The 21219-nt window shown below is 36.1% G+C and overlaps 1 protein-coding gene across 2 annotated transcripts in view; it reads right to left on the minus strand.

Annotated features, from left to right (window-relative positions):
• XKR4 (XK related 4) overlaps positions 1 to 21219 on the minus strand; it is a 433474-nt gene that overhangs the window by 202834 nt on the left and 209421 nt on the right. The window lies entirely within an intron of this gene.

The raw sequence follows: 21219 nt of genomic DNA on the forward strand, positions 1-21219 counted from the left end.
CATATTTGATGGTGAAAGACTGAAAGTTTTTTTCTAAGACCAGGAACAAAAGAAGGATGCTTGCTTTTGCCATCTCTATTCAAAATAGTACTGGAAGTCCTAGTCAGAACATTAAGCAAGAAAAAGAAATAAAAGCATTTAAATCAGGAAGAAAGAAATAAAATTATCTGTTTGCAGATGGCATGAAATCTTTAGGGTACAACCCCTAAGGATTCCACAAAAACCTATTAGAACTAATAAACAAATTCAGCATAGGTACAGGATACAAAATCAGCATGCAACAATTGGTTGAATTTTTATTGCTGAAAATGAACAACCTGATACAGAAATTAAGAAATGGTTCCATTTCTAATAGCATCAAAACTCACAAAATACTTAGCAGTAAATCTATCTAAAAAGATAAAAGACTTGTGCACTATAAACTACAAAATACTCGAAAATAGGAAGACACAAACAAATACAAAGACATCCCATATTTATGGATTATTAGACAATTGTTAAAATGTCAAAACTATTCAGATCAATTTAAAGATTCAATTTTATCTCTATCAAAATCCCAATGATTTTGTTTGTTTGTTTTTCTGCAGAAATAGAAAAATCCAACCTAAAATTTATATGGATTCTCAAGGGACCCCACATAGACAAAACAATCTTGAAAAGGAAAAACAAAGTTAGAGGTCTCACACTTCTTAATTTTAAAACTTACTACAAAGCTACAGTAATGAAAACTGTGTAGTATTAGTATATGACAGATATATAGACCAATGGAATAGAATAGAAAGCCCAGAAAAAACAAAAAAACAAAAACCCTTGCATATAAGGTCAAATGATTTTCAACAAGAGTGGCAAGGCCATTTGATGGTGAAAGGACAGTATTTTCAACAGTGCTGGGAAAATTGAATAGCCACATACAAAAAAATGAATTTAGACCATATGCAAAATTAAGTCAAAATGGACCAAAGACTTAAATGTAACGAGCTAAAACTAAAATATTCTTAGAAGAAAACAAAGAGGAAAGGCTGCATGATATTGAATTTAGAAATGATTTCTTAGATAGGATATCAAAAACACAAGCAACAACAAAAAGATAAATTGGACTTCATCCAATTTAAAAACTTTTGTGCATCAAAGGACACTATTAAGAGAGTGAAAAGGTCACCCACAGAATGGGAGCAAATATTTGCAAATCATATATCTGATAAAGAATTAACATCCAGAATTTATAAAGAACTTCTAAAACTCAACAGTAAAAACAAACAAACAAACCAACTAACAAACCATTTGATTTAAAAATATGCAAGTGACTTGAATGGGTATTTCTCCAAAGAAGGTATACAAATGCTCAATAAACACACAAAGAGGTGCTCAACATCACTAATCAGGAAAATGCAGTCAGAATCACAAATGGATACCACCCTATACTCATTGGTATGACTAGTATTGAAAAAACACCTGAAAATAACAAGCGTTGGTGAGGACGTGGAGAAATTGGAATCTTTGTGCATTTCTGATGGGAATGTAAAATGGTGCAGCTGCTGTGGAAAACAGTATGGCAGTTTCCCAAGAAATTAAAAATATAATTACCATATGATTCAGTAATTCCATTTCTGGGTGTATCTCCAAAATAATTGGAAGCAGGGTCTCAAACATATTTTTTCACCCATGTCCATAGCAACATTATTTACAATAGTAAAACTTATAAGTAACCCAAGTGTCCACCAATGGATGAACAGATAAACAAAATATAGTATATACATACAATGGAATATTATTCAACCTTAAAAAGTAAAGAAATATTGACATGTGTCACAACATGGATACATTTTAAACACATTATGCTAAGTGAAATATACCAATTACAAAAGGACAAATGCTGTATGATTCTACCTGTATAAGGTACCTAAAGTAGTCAAATTCATAGAGACAGAAGTAGAATGGTGGCTACTTCTCCCCCTACATTCAGGGGCTGGGAGGAGGGCTAGAATGGGGAGTTAGTATTTAATGGATATGGGGTTTCATTTTGGGGTGATGAAAATGTCCTGGAGATGAATGGTGGTGATGGTTGCATGACAACATGAGTATACTTAATGCCACAGAACTGCACACTTAAAAATGCCTAACATAGTAAATTTTATATATGTATATTTTACCAAAATAAAAAAGATTATATAACATGCAAATTGTGCCCATAGACTCAAAACCTTTGCAAAAATGCAGATCTCCCTGGACATTCATGTATGAGCTAGCACTTTATAGTCTTTTCCCTGCCCTGCCATCTTGTTCTGGTCAGCAAGAGTGGTGAGTAGTTGAAGGAAGAAGCACTTCATGATGAGGATGATCATGACCCCCAGTGAGGAAGATGATGAGCCCTACCATGGAGACTAATGGGATACACCTGGATATGGATGAGTGAGGGATATGGATGTGAAGTTTCAGGAAGTTTAGGAACTCTGTAGAAAGCTTAGAAGAAGCACAACTTTATTACTGCTGAACACAGTCACTTTGGGTAGAAGAAGCAAAAATCCATTATATTAAGAGGATTTAAATGGCACCTAATTTACTGTGGACCATAGTATATATATTTACAGAACAGCATGTCTTTCCTAATCATTTACTCTGAAAGAATTCAGTACTAACACAAATGATAATTGCCTGCTTATCATGTAACAGATACCATCTTAAGCCCTTATTTTCTCACTTAATCCTTGTTTCCTGCCTCTGTGGTAAAGACAATTATTTCCCTCATTTTTCAGGTGAGGAAACTGGATTTTAGTGAGATTAGGTAACTGGAGAGAAGTAACCCAACTGGTAGGTAGCACAGTTGGGCTTTATGGTCGAGTCTGTTTAAGTACAGTGTTTGTACTCAACTGCTTAGCTATGTTGCCTCATTTATTTTGTGACAAGTTCTTCAGGAAGAAAAAATATTATATGCAAAATAAAAATTCACCAATAATGTCTGATTTGGCTCAAAGATGATGATGATGATCATAATGATAGTATACCTTCATTTATAACCACATTCAATTCATAAAGCCTTTTATATATATTCTGTCACTCCATCCTGAAATTAGCTCTCTGATTTTGTTATTTTTCCTATTTTCCAGATGGAGCCTGAGGCTTGGTGAGGTTAAATGAAAACCAGAAAATGGTAGAGCTCTTATTTACTTATTTATTTATTTATTATTTATTAATTTATTTATTTATTTTGAGAGAGAGGGTGCATGAGCATGAATGGGGTGGGGTAGGGAAGGGCAGAGGGAGAGGGAGAGAACCTTAAGCAGGCTCCATGTCCAGCTCAGAGACTGAGGTGAAGTTCGATTTCATGACCATGAGATCATGACATGAGCTAAAATCAAGAGTCAGTTACCTAACCGACTGAGCCACCCTGGTGCCCTTGTAGAGGTCATAGTTAAATAAAACCTCTGTACTCTACACCTAGTATCTTCCATTATTATATCATGCTGCCTCATGTATTGGGTGAGTGCACTTTTGGTAGTTGGAAAGGGCCCAGATGTGGAAATTCAAAGCATTATTCCTGATAAAAAAAATAATAGTATTTATTTTCATGAGTGGATTGACAAAAGCTTTATCATTTTATAGTCACCTTTTGTACAGAACTGTTGGGAAAACTTAATGCATCTTAGAGAAAGAGCAAGGGAAAAAGATCCTGTAAAAAGTCTAGGAAACACAAGCTAGTCAACAGAAATTAAATCTTTAGAATTCATGATTTTTAAAATACATCAACTATGAATTCTTCCATCTTGGGGCAGGGCAGAGGCATGAGAAGGTTTAGGAACCCAGCTTTCGTGGAGCACACAGGTGGCTCAGTCGGTTGAGCATCTACCTTCGGCTCAGGTCATGATCCCAGGGTCCTGGGATCGAGCCCCACATTGGGCTCCCTGCTCCGCGGGAAGCCTGCTTCTCCCTCTCCCACTCCCCCTGCTTGTATTCCCTCTCTCACTGTCTCTCTCTCTGTCAAATAAATTAAAAAAAAAAAAGGAATCCAACTTTCCTGGTTGAAAAGAAAATATCATACTAGTAAATCAGGATTATTATGAAGATTCCCCACATGTTCGTTGAGGGTCTACTTTGTTCCAGGCACCTATGTGAGCACTGGAGACAGAGCTGTGAACAAGAGGGTCTGGGACCCTATTCTCAGGGTATCTAAAGCTTGTTGTTGAGGAAAGGCCTTGAACTAATACATGAACAAGGTAATTTCACGAAGAAAAGAAAACAGAGTGTATGTGTGGTGGGTAAAACTGATTGAGTTGTTAAGGAAGGGTTCTTTTAGGAGGAGGCACTGCAGCCAAAATCTGAATGGAATGGCAGTGCTGACTCCAAGAAGATCCAGGGAAAGAGGCTGTAGGCAGGAGGATGATGAGTGCAAAGCCTCAAGGTAAGCATGAGCTTGGCATGTTCAAAGAGTAGAAAGAAGGCCATGTGGTGGGATTGCCATGAGTGAAAGGTGATGGTGCTAGAGAGGGAGCTGGGCCAGGCTAGGCAGACCAAAAAGCCTTAGTAGGTGGCTGGTTCTTGCTCACTGTGCAGTATGAACCTACCTCAGTGCTACCATGTGAAACTGGATCACAGAGGGGCACAGGTGGAGGCTGCTGTGCTCATCAGGGAAGAGATGATGGTGGTGAGCTCAAAAGGCAGTAGATGGGCTGAGACTTATTCTGGAAGCCAAGCAGATGGCACTTTCCAAAGGGTTAGATGTGAAGAGTAAGGCAATTTAGAAAATCTGAGACACGATTTAATATTACTTCATTACAGGTGACATTATCTGGGACATTGATGTTATGTTCTGGAGAAAATAGGCTACCCCAAAACAAGGACTTTCCCTTCCTTATTTTCCACGTACTATTCCAGTAACATCATGTCCCTTTCACTTGAAGCCTATGCATGAGAAATTCAATCCATAGAAAATACATCAACTATGAATTCTTCCATCTTGGGGCAGGGCAGAAGCATGAGAAGATTTGGTGGACACCATCACCATACTGTACTAGCATTTTGATTGCAAAGCTCTATCTCATTTTCTGTTGCTCGAGTTAACCATGTGAATTTGGCAATTGGTGTCTTATTTGCTCTGGCTGAAAGGTCAGGTGGACTTATTTTTCTCCATTTAAAATATCACAACAGTCAAAGTTATTGTAGGCAACATTTATTTTTACTCCCTATTTTGCTGAGTTCCATGTCAAATATGGTTCTTTATGACTAAAGAATATTAATGAAGTTTGTGGTGATCATTGAAAAGATACCATGCTACATTTCTACCTATTAAAGGACATAAATACTATTTGATTACAAGGTCTCATTCAAAAATGGCTTCAGCAGAGTACAGCCTTGAAGCAATTCAAACCTATAATGACCTTAATTATCATGCAGTGGGGAGGCTTATTTTAACTCCAGTTTGACCTCTGTGCCGTCTCCAGCAGGGCACTAATAATATTGTTTGTTAGAAATTAAAGGGGAAAGTGCCTTACATGTAGTGCTGGGGCAGTTGTGTGTTTTATAGCTACTGATTTCCCTTCCTTTTGATCTGGGGACAGTATAAAGAGGCTTTCAAAGCAAGGAGTAGATTTTGAGCATATATTGTATAAACAGTTTATTTTTCTAAATGGGGCAAAAATATCTAGCAAAATCAATAAAAGGGTCCTGACATAAAGGCCACTTTTAGTCAAACTGTCAAGTAAGTCAGCGTTCCTATCATTGCCCTGCTTTCTTCATTTAGGTGCCTACTGACCTCAGGCTTTGGCTTCTGGACAAGCTAGGTAAAACCTTTTTGTCAGAAATGATCTGACATGTTTCATATATGCCTTAGAGTGAACTCAGCCAAGTGAGTTTCTTCTCCTTGGGCTACTGGCATTGTAGGTCTTGCTTTTTCTACAATGACTTCAAGTGTGCAAAAGCAAGTGAGATGAGCTTCCTCCTTGTTCTGAAATCGTGTGTAAGAGTCCTATACTTGACTGTTGTCCATATTCATTTTCTGGCCTCTGTTGGTCACCTTGTCCTTGAAAATTCAAGCCACTTAGGCTTAGAAACTCAAATATAATTTTTCAGCCTACGTTCATAACCCAAATCTACCTGTCACAGCTTCCAAACAAGCAGATGGTAACACTGTGCAGTATATCTTAAGGTCCAGAGGGACTTGGCTTATACTCTCATTAAACAAATCTCATAATCACTGGGAAACTCTCTTCATCTGCAAGATGAAGACAACAGTACAGATCTCACTTGGTTATCGTGAGAATTGGAAGTAATGTATGTTAAGCTTCCATGACAGGACCTGGAATAGTAAGTATTAAACAAAGAGTGGTCATTACTAGCACCAATATCCTCATCCAGGTGCATACAGTTTCCTGCCTGGACAATTGCAGTATATCCCTAACAGGTACGCCTGCCTCCAGTTTTCTGACCTCTGTATTTATGTTCCTAAATATCACTCACATCAGGTCATTCTGTAACTCAGATATATTCTGGTTTCTGTTGACTGCAGGATCAAGTCCAAATATTTGGTTTGGTGTTCAAAATCGCATGTTACACAATTTGACTCAATCCACACTTCATCTTTATCTCTGCTCTAAACCTTGGTACATTTATGCTACTGATTTGAAATTTATCATATTCTACCTTGTATAATATTTTTTCCTTCTGAACAAGTCTTATCTCCCCAACTATATATGAATTTCTTAGAGAAGAATTACCATGTCTTACTTTTGTAAAAATTTCCCTGTAGAATCTATTTGTATAGTCTCTCTTACATAGAAAGTTTCTAAAAATTTGTTCTTGACAGTGATAAGATTGTAGGCCAAGAAGACAGGCAATTATGTATAACAATGATGAGGAAAGTGAACAATATTTTAGTAACCAATGCTTTTGTATTCTGTCACCTCTTCTTGAATCCTTCTGAAATTAATTAGGAAAGAAAAAATAATATTTAAAGTTGAAATAAAGGATAGTTTACATGAAGCTTTCCTTACAAAGTCTTCAAAACTCTTTATGTTTGAACACATTTTATTTATATTCAAATTCAAAGGAGAAATTTTTTCATCTTAAAATGAACTGAGCCCCACAGAGTAAATTTTTTACTCATGCCTACACAGTAAATCAGTGGGAGATTTGGGACCAGAATTAGATTTGTCTACCTCACTGTCTGGATCCTCAAAACAGAGAGATTAATGGAAGTAAGTGCTGAGGTCAGGAAGCCCTAGAAGCAGATTCAAAGGTTAGTGCAGTATATTTAATCAAACCTAATCCATCGAACTCAAAATAAATATATAGGAAGGTATATAGGAAACATGTTCTTTAAACATGTTTTTCTCTCTTTTTATTTTCTGATTATAGCATTACAGTACTAACATCTTCCAAATGGATTACTCTTTGTGGCTGCTAGCCAAAACATAGCTGAAAGTATGCCTCATATTTCCCCTATAACTAGGGTTATATTTAGTTATCCCCTCCATCTCTAATATGCATTTCCTTAGCATTTATTTTGTGGTACATAAATCTTGTGGTACATAAGAGATGTGATATACATTTTGAGAGATACATAAAAGAAATAGAAGACTGTTGTGATTTCCAAGAATCATTCTTATTGGAGAAAGAAGATATACATTAGTCAATGACCCTATAGGATCATGTGCTAAGAAATGTGGTAAAATATTTGTATAGGAGTCCAAATTCAAGGCTTCTAAAGTTTGATATTGTAAGAGAAGTTTTCATGAGGTTGTGAAAGGTAAAGGAACAGGTTTTTGTAGGAGACCTTGTTGAGTTTGAATCCTGGTGCTGATCCTTACTAATTATATGATCATAGAATACTTAACTCCTGACCCCTAGGCTCAACTTCTTCCTGTGTAAATCAAGCATAAAAATATCCACTTCATTGGGGCATTGCTTTCTTTTTTATTTTATTTTATTATGTTATGTTAATCACCATACATTACATCATTAGTTTTTTTTTTTAATTTTTTTATTGTTAGTTAATCCCCATACATTACATCATTAGTTTTTGACATAGTGTTCCATGATTCACTGTTTACCTATAACACCCAGTGCTCCATTCAGTATGTGCCCTCTTTAATACCCATTACCAGGTTAACCCATTCCTCCACCCGCCTCCCCTCTAGAACCCTCAGTTTGTTTCTCAGAGTCCATAGTCTCTCATGGTTCATTTCCCCCTCTGATTTCCACCCCTTCATTTTTCCCTTCCTGCTATCATCATCATCTTCTTCTTCTTCTTCTTCTTCTTCTTCTTCTTCTTCTTCTTCTTCTTCTTCTTCTTTCTTCTTCTTCTTCTTCTTCTTCTTCCTTCTTCTTCTTCTTCTTCTTCTTCTTCTTCCTTCTTCTTTCTTCTTCTTCTTCTTCTTCTTCTTCTTCTTCTTCTTCTTCTTCTTCCTTCTTCTTTTTTAACATATAATGTATTATTTGTTTCAGAGGTACAGGTCTGTGATTCAACAGTCTTACACAATTCACAGTGCTCACCATAGCACATACCCTCCCCAATGACTATCACCCAGCCAACTGATCCCTCCCAACCCCCGCCACTCCAGCAACCCTCAATTTGTTTCCTGAGATTAAGAATTCCTCATATCAGTGAGATCATATGATACATGTCTTTCTCTGATTGATTTATTTTGCTCAGCATAATACTCTCCAGTTCCATCCACATCGTGCAAATGGCAAGATCTCATTTCTTTTGATGGCTGCATAATATTCCATTGTATATATATACCACATCTTCTTTATTCATTCATCTGTCGATGGACATCTTGGCTCTTTCAATAGTTTGGCTATTGTAGACATTGCTGCTATAAAAATCGGGGTGCATGTACCCCTTTGGATCCCTACATTTGTGTTTTTGGGGTAAATACCCAGTAGTACAATTGCTGGCTGGGGTATTGCTTTCTAATACAAGGTCTAACACATACCAGGAACTCAATAAATGATAGTTTTCTTATATATTGAGTTAAGCCATGGAAAAATGTGACTATGTAGACATGAGAGAGAAAGTATTAAAATTTAGTAGAATCCTGAGTAAAACTTCAAGGTCAGAGGAAAATGGCATGTTTTCATAATAATGAGTACTTACCTATTTGAGCTACAGAACCATGGGCAATAATGATGGGTAGATAGGAGCAGTGGCATGGGGACCTTGTAGAATTTGGATTTGTAAATAGCAGAGGAGATATTAGGTTATTCAGTAGAATCTGGAACCTTTCTATATTAAGATATAACTGAAAGCTCATAGGATTAGCTCCTGTTTCTTGTCTCAGTTTGAGGTTAGTTTGTTCTTCCTAGATTCTTTTATATCTTGTGTGGAGGAAGAGTGGAGTTGCTGTAAAAATGAAAAACAGATTTGGCAGAGCAAATTCAAGGGTGCATATGGATGAGAGAAGATAAGAAAATAGTTTTGTAGCATTAGAAGGAGAAGAGGAAATAGAATGATGAGCTAATGAGAGAAGAAAATAGATTCAAGAGATATTTAAATACTGTCATATTTAAATCATGGTTTGGTTATAAAAGAGGATGAGAGAGACGGGAGGTATCCAGAATGACTCCTAGGTATCTACACAACTGGGTAGGTGTTATTGCCTTTCACTGAGAGAAAGAATTCTAGATAGGAAATAAGTTAGCTAGTGTGCTACTGCAGGCCAAGTGTTGAGTCTCACTGAGACTGAGAAGCCTTTAGGCCATATGAATGTAGAGGTCAGGTAGGCAGTTTAGTACTTTACTTGGTCTTAGAGCAGTGGTTCTCAATCAGGGGGTAATTTTGCTGCCCTCCCTCCCCAGGGAACATTTGTCAATGTCTGGAGACATTTTTGTTTTCATAATTGGGAAAGAAGTGTGAATTGTGTCTAATAGTATAGTGGCCAGGAATGCTGCTAAACATCTTACAATGCACAAGAGAGCAATCACCCCACACCACTGCCAGCTAAAGAATTATCCTCAAATGTCAACTATGTTAAGATTGTTGGTTCTTTGGAAGGAAAATGGAAGAAGGAAATCCCCTGATTCTGTGTGTGAACTCAAAGTGTCAGGCTGTCTCCTGAGCTGTGTATGCAAGAAACAAATGCAAAGCATATAGTAAAGGTTTTGAGGACTGAACTAATATTTAGACCACCTTCCAAATCCCAGACTAATCTCTGAGTGGTGCCTGCAGCTTTTCACAGAAGAAAACCAGAGGCTTTGAAAGCTGAACTGAGAACTGCCAACCAAAGAAGCTGAGATATAAATTGTGGTCTGAATCAAACTGGATTTATTTCCTCTCAGAACAATGAAGCAAACATTAACATACTACAGAGTACAATAACAGGGTAAAGGACACAATTCAAAATTACATGACATATAAGAACAACAACAAAAAAATGTGACAGGGGTGCATGTGTGGCTCAGTTGGTTAAACATCCGACTTTTGATTTCTCTTAGGTCATGATCTCAGGGTTGTGATATCAAGCCCCACATTGGACTCTGCTCTCAGTGGGGAATGTGCTTCTCTCTCTCTCCCTCTACCCTTCCCCCTGCTCATGCACTCTCTCTCTCTAGAATAAATAGATAAAGCTTTTTTAAAAAATGTAACAATTCTTAAGGACAAAGACAACCAAGAAATATTAACTCTAAGACACCCAGATACTGGAATTGTAAAAAACAAAACAAAAACATTAAAGCAGCTATTTTAACCAGGCTCTATAAAATAATGGTAAATATGCTTAAATAAATAGACAGGTAGAAGTTTTTAACAGTGAACTAAAAACTATAAAAATGGATTAAATGGAAATATTAGAACTGAAAAATATAATTTCTGAAATTAAAAAATCATTTCCTATATGTAATAGTGGAACAGTGGTGACAGAAGAAAGAGTCAGTGAATTTGAAGACAGATCAATAGAGATTATTCAATTTGAAGAACAAAGTCAAAAGAAAATGAACAAAGCATCAGGAATGTATGAAACTATGTCTATCTAGCAGTCTAACATTATGATCTAGCAATCCCATTAGGAGAAATAGAAATTTTGGTTTATAAAAATATCTGTATGTGAACATTTATAGTAGTTTTACTTAAAATTGCCAAAACCTGGAAACAACCCAAATGTCCTTCAACTGGTGAATGGATAGGCAAATGGTCCATCCCCACAATGGAAAACTATTCAGCAATAAAAAGGAATAAAATACTGATAAACTCAACAACAGGGTTGAATCTCAAATGAAAGTACCTCAAATCTCAAGTGAAAGAAGCCTACCTCAAAAGCTATATGCCACATTATTCCATTTATATGACATTCTAGAAAAAGTAAAATTATCAAGACAGAAAAAAGATGAATGATTGCCAAGGGCAAGAGTTGGGATTGGCATTCACTTCAGGGGAGTAGAATTAGTGAATATTGGGATGATGAAACTGTTCTATATCTAGATTGCAATACAGGACTGTATGCATTTGTCAAAACTCATAGAACTATACACCAAAGAAGTGAATTTTACTATAAGTAATAATAATAATATTAATACGTATTCACCACATTAATAAATTAAAGGAGCAAGGTAATATGATTATCTCAATAAATGCAGAAAAATAACTGTGATAATACAACATCCATTCATGATTTAATTTATAATACTTTAACAAACTAGGACAATAAGAGACAGTTCTTTTAGTTTTGTTCTTTTTAAAAATGCTTTGGCTTCAGGGTCTTTTGTGATTCCATACAAATTTTAGGATTATTTGTTCTAGTTCTGTGAAAAATGGTGTTGGCATTTTGATAAGGATTGCATTAAATCTGTAGACTTCTTGGGTAGTATGGACATTTTAACAATACTTATTCTTCCTATCTTTGAGCGTGGAGTATCTTTCTATTGGTTGGTCTCATCTTCAATTTCTTTCATCAGTTAGTTTTCAGAGTACAGGTCTTTCATCTCCTTGGTTAAGCTTATTCCTAGGTGTTTTATTATTTTTGGTGCAAATATAAATGAGATTATTTTCTAAATTTCTATTTCTGCTATTTTATTATTAGAGTATAGAAATGCAACAGATTTCTATGTATTGATTTTGTATCCTGCTACTTTAATGAATTCATTGATCAGTTTTGGTAGTGTTTTGGTAAAGTCTTTAGGATTTTCTATATATAATATCATGCCATCTGCAAATAGTGAGTTTTGCTTCTTTCTTACCAGTTTGGATGACTTTTATTTCTTTTTCTTGTCTGGTTTCTGTGGCTAGGATTCCAGTACTATGCTGAATAAAAGTGGTGAGAGTGGACATCCTTGTCTTGTTCCTAATCTTAGAGGAAAGTCTGTTTTTCACCATTGAGCATATTAGCTGTGGGTTTTTCGAATATGACCTTTATGTTCCCTCTAAGCTTACTTTGGAGGTTATCACAATCCCATATTTTAAGATATACTACACAGCTGTAGTGATCAAAACAGTATGGTACTGGCACAAAAATAGACATGTAGACAAGTGGAACAGATTACAGAGCCCAGAACTAAACCCATGATCATATGGTCAATTAATCTACAACAAAGAGGCAAGAATTTGCAATGGGAAAAAGATAGTTTCTTCAAGATTCAGTGTTGGGAAAACTTGACAGCTACATGCAAAAGAATGAAATGGGACCACTTCTTTACACCTTACACAAAAATAAACTCAAATGGATTAAAGGTCTTAATGTGAGACATGAAACCATAAAATTCCTAGAAGAAAACATAGGCAATAATCTCTCTGACATTGGCCATAGAAACATTTTTCTAGCTATGTCTCCTTTGCCAAGGGAAAAAAAATGCAAAATTAAACTATTGGGACTACACTCAAATATAAAGCTTTTGAACAGTGAAGTAAACTATCAACAAAACCAAAATCAACCCACTGAATGGGAGAAGATACTTGCAAGTGATATATCCAAAATATATAAAGGATTTAATATCCAAAATATGTAAAGAACTTATATAAATCCACCAAAAAATAATCCAATTAAAAAATGGGCAGAGGAGATGAGTAGACATTTTTCTAAAGAAGACATACAGATGGCCAACGACACATGAAAAGATGCTCAGCTTCACTCATCATCAGGGAAATGCAAATCAAAACCATAATGAGATATCACCTCACACCTGTCTGAATGGCTAAAATCAAAAACACAAGAAACAAGTGTTGGTGAGGATGGGGAGAAACAGGAACTCTTGTGCACTGTTGGTAGGAATGCAAACTAGTACAGCCACTGTGAAAAAACTAAAGGTTTTGGAGGTTCCTCAAAAAACTAAAAATAGAATTACCATATAATCCAGTAATTCCACTACGAGGTATTTCCTCAAAGAAAACAAAAATACTAATTCAAAAAGGTGTATGCACCCCTATGTTTATTGCAGCATTGTTTACAATAGCGGAGATATGGAACCAACCCAGATGTCCATTGATAGATGAATGGATAAAGATATGGTATATATAAACAATGGAATATTACTCAAACATAAAAAAGAATGAAATCTTGTCATTTGCAACAAGATGGATGTATCTGGAGGGTGTGATGCTAAGTGAAATAAGTCAGAGAAAGACAAATACCATATGATTTCACTCATATGTGGAATTTAAGAAACAAAACAAATGAACAACAACAAAAAAAGGAGACAAAAAACAAACAAAAAACCCCCAGACTCTTAAGTATAGAGAACAAAGCGGTGGTTGCCAGAGGGGAGGTGGGTGGGAGGATGGGTGAAACAGGTGAAGGGATTAAAAGTACACTTATCATGATGAGCACTGAATAATGTATAGAATGGTTGAATCATTATATAGTACACCTGAAACTAACATAAAATTGTATGTTAATTATACTGGAATTAAAAATAAATAAAATTAAAAAAATATTATTTCTAAGAAAAAAAAGATGAGTTCTTAACCTAATATATTGTATGTACAAAACCCTTACAAGAAAACATCATACTGAATGGTGACACACTGAAACATTAAGATAAAGAAAAGTATACAAGGATGACTGTTTTCATGGCTTTATTTTCAATATTACTCTAGAGGTTTTAGCAAGAAACAGGGAGAAAAAGAAATATTGGATATAAAGATTGGCAATGAAACACAAAGCTGTTGCTTTGACAAATGATATGATTGTTCCTGTGTTAGACAAAAAAACCCTAAGATAAATAAGTAGAGCATTAGCAAGTTTGCATTGTTCAAAATCAGTGCACAAAAATCAATTGTAAATATAATTTTATTATTTTTTTTAATTTTAAAGGTTTTATTTATTTATTTGAGAGAGAAAGAGGGAGAGAGCACAAGTGGGGTGAGGGGCAGAAGGAGAAGCAGACTCCCCGCTGAGCAGGAAGCCTGATGCAGGGCTCGGTTCTGGGACTCTGGGATCATGACCTGAGCCAAAGGCAGATGCTTAACTGACTGAGCTACTCAGGCACCCCTGTAAATATAATTTTAAAAGATAACATGTGTAAATTAAGACCTAAATGAGATACTATTCTACATTCATCTGATTGGCAAAACTTTCAAAGTCTGACTATATCATGTTTGGTAAGATTATAGACTAAAAGGAGCTCTTATTCTCTAATGGTAGAAGTATAAATGGATTTTTATAAAACCTTAGGCAAATAATTTGGTAATATCGGGCAAATTTAGAAATGTTCATGCTTTATGGTCTAGCAATTTCAAGCAAAAGTATATCCTAGAGAACCTTTGCACATTTGTACAAGATGACATGCATATGAATGTTCAGTCACTTTGTTTTTACTAGAAAATAACTTGAAACAAAATTTTCATCAACAGCAGAATGTAAATAAAGGATGGTGATAATATCCATGCAACATGTGTACACTGTAACACTGTACAGGTGAAGACAAAGGGGTTACAGCTACAAGCAAGAACATAGAAGAGTCTTAGAAACATACAATTACATGAAAAAAGCAATTTAAGAAAGAATATTTATAATAAGATTCCATTTATACAAAATTCAAAAGCATGCTAAATAAAGCAATCAATTGCTTAGGGATAAAATTATGTAGCAAAACTATAAAGAAGAGTGTAAGAATAAAACACAAAATATTTAGAATAGTGATTATTACTGAGGAGAGGGGAACAGAAAGAATGGGATTAGGGAAAGTCAAGAGGGGACTTCAGATTATGAAAAACATATGCATTTTTAGTAGGATGGGCTCACGTATGTAAGCTGGATCATTATGTTTTATACCACTCATCTATTTTATGCACATTCTTTTGACCCTTTGAACACTTAATAACAAGCAAAGTAAAAAAAAAAATCTAGGTAGGGAAGGATGAGTCTACAAGGAACTCAGAGAATAGTAAAAGGAGGAAAAAAAAGAGTGTAATGTCACAGAAGCCAAGGTCACTGTCAACAGTTCCAAATGCAGCTGAAAAGCCAAGAAAATGAGGACAAAAAAAGCTTCCATTGAGTACACTGTGGAAAACAATATGAAGATTCCTCAAAAAATTAAAAATAGAAATACCATATGATCCAATAATTCCACCACTGGGTATTTAGCCAAAGCAAATGAAAACACTAATTTGAAAATATATATGCACACATATGTTTATCACAGCATTATTTACAATAGCCAAAACATGGAAGCAACTGAAGTGTCCATCAATTAATGAGTGGGTAAGGAAGATGCTGTATGTATACACAATGGAATATTATGCAGCCATAAAAAAGGATGAGATTGTGCCATTTGCAACAACATGGATGGACCTACAAGGTCTTATGCTAAGTTAAACAGAGAAAGACAAATACCATATGATTTCTTTCATATGTGGAATCTAAAAAGCAAAAATGAATAAGCAAACAAAAAGCAGACTCAGACCTATAACTATAGAGAACAAACTGATGGATGCCAGAGGGGAGAAGGGTAGGGCATGGACAAAATGGATGAAGGGGAGTGGAAGACACAAGCTTCCAGTTATGGAGTGAATAAGTCATGGGAATAAAAGACACAACATTGGGATTACAGTCAATGATATTGTAATAGCATTGTATGGTGACAGATGGTAGGTACATTTGTGGTAAGCATAGCATAACATATAAATTTGTCAAATCACTATGTTGTACACCTGAAACTAATGTAACATTGTGTGTCTACTATGCTCAAAATTTTTTTAATATGGTACTTAATACATATAATATAAAAAAATAAAAAATAAAATCCAAATAAACCATTTCTACTTTTGTGAAATGAAGCCCAACCCATGTAAGTTTTCATAGCGTTTGTGCAAAAAGCAGAATGCTCTTCCTTCTCATATCCTTTCTCCAAACAACCAACTCCTACTATGCAGAGCTGATGACTCTGAATTTGCACATGGGTTCAGTCCCAGTTGGCTAATTTTTGATATCATGGTGAGTGACCTAATCCACACTGAACTCATATCTCTTCCACCATTCTGGATAGTTAGTTAAGGCCTAGGTAAGAACATTAACTCCTGAATATTATCAGGGCAAATTATGAGCCCAAAGTGTGAGATACTGAGGTTAGACAGACATCGAGCAAGTGCTTTGGCTTTTCTTTCTCATTAAAAATATTCATTGTTTGAACCTACTGTTAGTTCTGTTGTTTTTCACCATTAAAGCACTGCTTTTTGATGGCTGTTTTTTGGATCAATATGTAATAACATTTTCCAGCCTGCCTAGCTCGATATAACCCATTGCAATGCACTGGCTCCTGAGTTCTTAAGCCCATGTGTTCTGCAAGAAATGGCACAAGGAAGTTAAGTGCAGAAATGAGATGGGGCAGAGGGAAAAGTCAGTTTCACCTTTCCAGCAAGAAATTGGAGGAAATATCCTAATAACTGCTGTTAAGGCTCACTTCATTTTGCTTCTTCAATTAATGCTACCTCGTCTTGATCACATTGCCTTGCTGAGAGGTACCATTTTTGGGTCCCACAATCATATAGATTGTTTCTGGCACTGCCTAACTGGGAAAACCAGAAGAAATCATTCCATCTTTTCAAGTAACTGTATCTCTGTATCTCTAAAATAAAAATAATGTGCTTCCTAGGACTGTAAAGATTAAGAGTTAATGGAGGTCCTCAATACTTTGCTATATTATATTGCGTGTATTTTACAGCACTTACCGGGATATACCTTGAGTTTTACAGTTAACTGTGCTTATGTTATCACTTCCAGTAGACTGTAGGCTCTTTAAGAGAAGGGATCATGACTTACTCATCTTTGTAGACCAGTTGTACATATATATTACAGTTTCTTGCCCACAAATTAATATAAATTGGAGAATGATTATTTTCACATTTTTATTCTTACAACAGAATGGGCTTTAGGAACATGGCAAATGACTTCAGTGTACTAACCTTTTGATATCCAACAGTGCATACACCAAAAGAGTGATACATTTGATATGCAAAATGAATTTAGATACTTATATTTCACGATATGTTACATTATTGGTTAAGGAACAATGCTTTCGCTTTTCTGTAGTAAAACTTAAAGTCAGCAAAGAATCACAAATTGCCAAATGTACTTTTGAGTATCAAGTAAAAATTTGAATCTAGGTTTTACTTTTCTTTTGAATGTTTCTTAGAAAAAATTTCCAGAAAAAAATAGGCGAGCTGCTTTGATCTGACTTGATTATGATATTTTTCCCAGTGTATTTCTGTCTTTTATCTGTCATTCTGTAACATGGGATGCCACAATGACCTTAAGAGTTTTCCATGGGAAAAAAAAAATCAGATGCAGAGAGAGCAAGCTGCCACAAAAAGAAAAAAAAAATGAACAAAAGTCAGACAACTTACAATTTCTTGGGAGGCACTGCTCTTCTATTTTGACAACCAGAACTAGAACGTCCTTATCCTACAATTTTAATACTGAAACCAAATTCTATTATCCCCAAATGCTCTTTTTTCTTGTGGGTCTATATTGCCCTACTTGTTAATTTGTCACATCTGATAATAGAGAAACTTATAACAATTCTTTTCCTGCAGAGTAAGAAGCACTATCTTGTATGAAATGCTGGAGTTGAGGTCAGGTGTCTGATGGGAGCAGACATGTTCATTCCTAGGGAAATGTGCACTGTGTGTGGACTCCTTTTGGACTGCAAGCTATTTCAAGTCAGGAACCATTCTATAGTCATCTTTGCATCCCAAGAGGACAGCATGATGCTCGGCATGTAGTAGGTTCTGAATACATTTTCCAGATGGTAAGCATAAATCCCAGTTCCCAATTCTGAGATTTCTCATTTCACAAAAAGGCAAAATTGCACTTTGCCTGCTCTCTGGTTTGGGGCCAGGCAATGGAGAAATAGCTTTTTGTTTCTGTTTGAGGTTGGAACAGACTCCTAAAGAGAACATAGGAGAGGCACTGAAGTCAACATTGTTTTGTTTATGCCATCATAATCTCCTGCACTTTTCCCAGTTGATAGTAGGTGTTCAATAAATACTTGTTGATATGAATAGAAAAATTTCATTGGATTTTAATTTACTCAAGAGCAACCATTTATTGATGATCAAGGTATTTACAATGTTACTTCTGGCTTCACCAGACTCAGGATTATCTGTTCTTTTTGTACCTATTTGTCATGATTCAAATAAGATGGAAGAGATGGGCCAATGAGTCAGGCTAGTCAGGGTAACTTTTTAAGATGTTTACAAAACAGAAGATTACCCTGCCTGTCTTCTAGCTCCAAACCTAAATGTCAGAACTCCAATGGCAGCAGAGACATAAACTCCAGCCAACAATTGAAACAACTTAATATCAAGCCAACTTTATACAGGTTTCTATCTGACCCTAAGCTTACTTCTAGTAAATGGGATTATTACTTGGTCTTTATGAATAAATTACATCCTGTTACTACATTTTCAGGAAATGGCTTCCTATTTGTTTTTTTTTGTTTGTTTTGTTTTGCTTTGTTTTGTTTTTGTATTTTTCCAGATTCTTCAACTGCATCTGGATTGTAGCCATCATCCTGGGCTCAGGGCCTTATTCTGAAGCTCAGTCTCTGGAGCCAGGACCTTGCTACTTCCTGTCAACCTCTTTGCCACCAGTCAGGTCTGTACTGCCAAGTGATTTCCATAACGTTTTTGTCCTGACCACCTGCTGCTCAGGTGGTCCCCAGCAGTTTCTGTCAATCATATTCATGGAGCGATCTCCAGATCCTGAGCCTTTCATCACTGTAATGGCCCAGAATGGATGTGATCAAGGTCTGTCATGATCACTGGCTGTAAGGCTAGGGCTGACTCCAACTAACTCTGAACTGAGTACTCCCTAATCCCATTCCTTATCCATAAAGATATCATAGCTAAGCAACATAGAAATGCATGTGACGTGAATCCTCCTTTCTCAGATGTGGTATGAAATATTTTTTTTTTAACAAAAATGAAATGATGGGGAGGTGTTTAACTTATCAATATTGCTCAAAGAACTTAGACTAAATTCCCAGACTCAAAAAGACACAATAAATTTGAGGTTAGAGAAATTATGGCAAATTGCAGGGAGGGGGTTGGGTTTTTTATTTGTTTATCTGTGATCCATCTTTGAGAGACATCTAGATGCAAAACAGATGAGTTTCATGTTACCATAGATGTAAGTAATGGTTTTGGTCACTCATTATCTATGATAGAATGCCAAGTAATTCAGATAATTTGAAATAAGGGATATTTGAATCAGATATTTGAAATAAGGGACTATAGAATCTTGCAGAAATGAGCAAGCTAAAGATGATCTCATTTTTTTTTTTTTGTAGTTTGTAACTTTCCAAAATAGATGTCTTAATATGCTCTGGCATAAGAGATTTTTGTTATTTTAGAGGGTCGTGGAAATGCTGAGTAGTGGGCCATGTGGATGTGAAGAGTGGGAGAGAAAATAAACTCTAACGTAATGTTTAAGCACAATGAACCATGTTTATTCTCTTCAGGTACTGCACCATTCTGCCCTGAATATTATAGGTACAATAACTATTTTAGGGTTGAAGTATCTGACAGAACAAGGCCCCAGACATTTTTCCAAAGACAACCTTAGGAAGTTTTACAGGCAACCTCCTCACTTTGTACACAGGAAACTGGAGACCTATAAGATAAGTGAAAGCAAGGCATCCCAGAACTAGAATTCAGATCTCGGGAGCTTTATGCAGATTCTCTGTCTGCCATTTTACTGAACAGTTACACATACATACATTTGGATCCCTGTCTTTGGGGAATTATGTCAAAGTCTTTGACAAAACACTGTACTTCTGGTAAATCACATGTTTCTAGTCCTAAATTCTATGCAGGACCGACTCAGTGAATGAAATTTCAAGGACAATTTGTTTTATGGAAAATGGCCCCCTAAAGAAAGGACATCAAAACAAAAGAAAAATGTAAAGTGATGCGACCAGGACAGAACATAAGCAATGTTTAACACTGAAAAATTTTAAAGGTAATAAACAGGTGCTTTGAACAAACAAAATTCCAGAGAACTCTGGTGATGAGGTACGTGCAGAGCACCAGCCACCACTAATTCACATCTTCCTGCAACAATCATTTCTCTCTTTTTTTTTTAAGACGTATTTATCTATTTTAGAGGGGGGAGGGGCAGAGGGAGAGGGAGACAGAAAATCTGTCTCCTCTGAGCGCGGAGCCCTACGTGAGGCTCAATCTCACAACCCTGAGGTCACCTGAGCCAAAATCAAGAGTCTGACACTTAACCGACTGAGCCACCCATGCACACCCTGAAATGATCATTTTATGGGAGACATTGTTTCCAGATTCAATTGACCAAGTGCCTCTCACATGTAGGGAAAGCAAGATAAGTCCTTAACTATTACAAGAAAATCTAATCAATCTCAGGCTATTTTTAACGAAGGCTACAATCACCTCCCCTCCCCTCCCTGCTTCCAGCAGCCTTATTTTTTAAGTCATAGAAAGTAAATGTTTATTAAAACCTTCCCAGCCAGCGACTCCTTTCAATGAGTAGTCCCCTTAAGATCAGACATCCTTCTGCTATTCCCTTAAGAACCATTTTAGCTGCAATCTGCACTTAATATTGAATTTGCACCAGAGAAATTCATTAGATACAAAGAGTATGAGAATTCCTTTTATGCATCCATTCTTTTAATTCAGTCCAAGCTACTGTGCCTCTGAGTCATGTCAAATGCGCCTGGGGGGTTGAGGTAGAGAATGGGTAGAGTAAAACAGGACCAAAGGGGAGAACAAAGTGAAGAAAGAGGAGCTGGGACTTCAGACAGGTTAGCTTCAGTACAGACAAAAGGTAGAGC

The sequence above is a fragment of the Halichoerus grypus genome, chromosome 5 (assembly GCF_964656455.1).
Source record: "Halichoerus grypus chromosome 5, mHalGry1.hap1.1, whole genome shotgun sequence".
In the NCBI taxonomy this organism is placed as follows: domain Eukaryota; kingdom Metazoa; phylum Chordata; class Mammalia; order Carnivora; family Phocidae; genus Halichoerus; species Halichoerus grypus.